Source organism: Odontomachus brunneus, unplaced genomic scaffold (assembly GCF_010583005.1).
Source record: "Odontomachus brunneus isolate Ranch 3 - 2012 unplaced genomic scaffold, Obru_v1 Obru_scaffold_135, whole genome shotgun sequence".
Classification (NCBI taxonomy): Eukaryota; Metazoa; Arthropoda; class Insecta; order Hymenoptera; family Formicidae; genus Odontomachus; species Odontomachus brunneus.
The window spans coordinates 804,237-808,020 of NW_022639585.1; positions in this window are offsets into that span (position 1 = coordinate 804,237).

A 3,784-nucleotide genomic window follows, 5' to 3' on the forward strand; every position below is an offset into this window, starting at 1 on the left:
ATTGATTTTACTGCAATAGTCTTCCCTGTTCATAACTACAGTAGCGTTCCCTTTGTCTGCTGGTAAAATTAGGATCTTGTTGTTTCGTTTCAGACCGTGGAGAGCTCGGCGTTCTTCTTTGTTTATATTTTGTTTGGGAAGTTTGGCTTTGCGTAGGATGTTGATTGTTCGATTTCTGATGTCATTGCTTGCCTTTAAAGGAAGGTGGAAAATAGCCGTTTCAATTTGGCTGATGATTTCTTCGGTAGGGATACTAGAGAGAGTGACAGCAAAATTGTGTCCCTTAACTAGAACAGCGACTTCGGATGGTGATAGGTCTTGATCGCTAAGATTCTTCACTGTATGTGTGAGAACTGGCCTTTGAGTCTGTGGGTTGATCTTATCATACTTGCTTTTCTGTTTTTGTGTTCTTGCCTCAGCTGAGTGAACAGCTTGTTCGTGAGTAACCCGATCCAGTGTTAGCCACAGCTCAGGTTCCAACGATTTTGCAAGAGAGAGATGTAATTTTAATAGTTTTTGGGATATCTCAGCCAAGTTCTTCTTGGTGGCTGAGATTCTGTCTTTGACTAACCTCAACAACGCTTGTCGTAGAATGCCTTTGGCCTGGTTAGAAGATGGAAATGTGTTTTTTAATTGAAAGCATTTCGGTACTACATGATGGTCGCGGCACCGTTTCAGAAATACAAGGGAGCACAGTTGGACATGCAAGGATTTCCTGAGTTTGGAAAATAAATTTACCGACCCTAGGATAGCCTCTCCATGCAGGTTTCTAATACTAGATTTGAGGCTTTCACGGCCATTGATACAATGTCTAGGTATAGCTTCCGGAGCCGTGTCTTGAATCGGCGATGAGCCGACGTTTCGCAAACGTTGCAGTTTGCATCATCAGGGCTGAGAACTCTGATACTGAGCTCCCTTGGATACAGGTTGTCCTTATTTGCCCCCCTCCCCCCTTGTATAGATGGTGTTAGGGAGTAGGGGATGAGGCTTGAATCCAGCCAATCAACGTATTTTAATTGACCAGCTGATCAATATCCAGTATTTTTAATACTGAAAATAAGTAATTATCAATGATTCTTAGTATGATATTTCTATAAGGGAGTCTAATGTCACAGATCGATGACAACATTTTAGACAACTTAATGACGTTTCATGACGTCTCTAAATGTCAATAATGCGTTTTTAAGACGTTATACAGAAACGTCATTAAGATGTCACAAAAAAGACGTTTTAAAGACGTCGTTATTTAGTCACTTGACGTCATTCGACCAGTTATGACCAGTTTTTTACGTCATTTTGACGTGAGTCTGTTACTTGGACTGATTCTTGTGTCGTTTACCTTACCTACTGCTTCACTGTCACTTTGATTGAGAGACGCTTTACGAGGGCTGTTCCGTAAGTTTTGCGACTTGGCAACACTAGCATTGCTAGATAAAATTTAACCTTACCATCAAAAAGTTTGACAGTTTAGAAGACTTTTTTACTCTAAACGTTTTGTCGTACAGAGGCTACTTGTATTGTTTACAGTGACTTGAATATTGGGGTGTATATCAGTTGGACACGGGGCAATTGGACACAGTCCAATCACAAGTCGCTGTTCCAAGGGACCCTACAAATGTCTCTAATCACACGGTGCTGTGATTGGCTGTGTCCAAATGCACCGTGTCCAAGTGCACCGCTCCCGAATAGTGTCTCAGCGAAAAAATGGAATTAACACGAGAATATTTTCGTGCGATGATTTTTTTACGACTTTCGACGTGGATTATCGAGACAAGAGTGCATCGATCAACTTGCTTCCACTTTTGGCAATGAAGCACCACACAAGGTCACTATTTGTCGCTGGTTTAATATATATATATATATACATAAAGAGAGAGGAAAAATTATGAAAATCTGTATTCAAAATATTATTAAAATATAGAAATATCTAAATATTTTCCATAATATTTATTGTAAACAAAAAATAAATATTTTGTAAATATTTCTATAAATATTGCACATGAAAGAAATAAATATAATTATTTATAATTATTAAATTAATAAGGAAATAAGAAAATCGAAAACTAAATTGGTAATGTACATTAGAAAAAAATTCTTTAAATGAAAGAAATATATTTTGTTACATATACGAGGGTAGTCCCAGAAGTACCTGACCTGACGTATAGATGGCGATTGTTGTTTGAAAAAAATCACTATGGCCGAAAGCAACAACCCTATAAAGCTGAAGTTTGAAGTTTCAAGACGCTACGTTGTTTAGTATTAGTTTGGCAGCCATCAATAGTGAACGCTCTCAGTACATTTGTAAACATGGAGAAAATTGGTTATCGTGATACAATATTTTCATTTGAAAGTTCTCAGTCCAACCAATATCAAAACTGAGCTAGATTCTACTCTGGGGGAGTCTGCTCCCTCGTTTACAACAATAAAATATTGGGTGGCAGAGTTTAAAAGAGGCCGTAAGAGCTGCCAAGACGAACATCGCAGTGGTCGACCAAATAAGGTGACCACGCCAGAAATGGTGACGAAAATCCACAAAATAGTATTGGATGACCGTCGACTGAAAGTGCGCGAGTTAGCTGACATGGTAGGCATATCAAAAAGTGCTGTACATCGCATATTGACTGAAAATTTGGACATGAAAAAGCTGTGCGCACGATGGATGTCGCGTTTTTGCTTACAGTTGAACAAAAACAGCGTCGTGAGGATGTTTTAATCGAGTGTTTGGCGATGTTTCGCAGTAATAAGGCCGAGTTTTTGCGTCGATTCATAACTTTGGATGAAACATGGCTTCATCATTTCACACCTGAGACGAAAGAACAGTTGGAACAGTTGAAATAATGGACTGAAAGGGGAGAATCGGCTCCGAAAAAGGCGAAAACAACTCCATCGGCTGGAAAATTATTTGTTAAATTTTAAAAAATATATAATAAATACAAAGAAATATTTTTTTAAATTTATAAAATAAGCTGTAAAATTATGAATTTATAAATAAAAAAAAGTGATTTCTTTGGTTTAAAAAAAATATATATATATTGTGACGTGACGATTAGTAAATATCGTCCGTCACTCGTCGACTATAGTAAGGAAGCATTATGCGCTTCCCGGCTGCAGGCGGATGTCGCGTCCTAGCCGTAAGGCGATTAGGACGCGAGCCTACGCAGCCCTCAAATTATATATTTTGTGAATAAATACGGTCATCAAGGTTGAGTCAGGAAGAAGAAGCCACCAGCAAGGAGGACTGCTGTCGCCGTGGGAGAAGGAAAGCCTGCGAGAAGAACGGCCGCAAGACTAGCTACTCCAGGTGAACCGCTTCCATTAATAATACGACTCAGTAGGGACCCACAGGGTGGGAAAACCTAACACAGAACTGTTTTCAGCAACATCCTGAACGGCGAGGCGAAGCTGCCGAAGGGGAGCGATCACGAGCTGTCGCTAGGAAGCCGCGAGGACGGAGTGGATCGACACCGCGGACGAGCGGAGGATAGCTGCCGCCGGAGGAAATCGGCGAGCACATCCTCCGCGACCCGGAGCGTCCTCCGATCCGAGCGAGGACGCCGCGAAGCTCGTGGATCAACGCAAACAACGGCTGCCGCAAAGGAGCTAAAGACAAGGTCAGATGGACAAGGAAGCTCCAAAGCTTGACATAATGAAAACAGCTGTGCAAATCTGAGATCGGAAAACGGGGGAAAGATTCCGCCAATGAGCAATCAAGAGCTGTCGGAAGCGAGTTCAAAAACCTCAGATAAAACGGGAAGACAACGACCGTTCGAGAGCTTTCGTCACC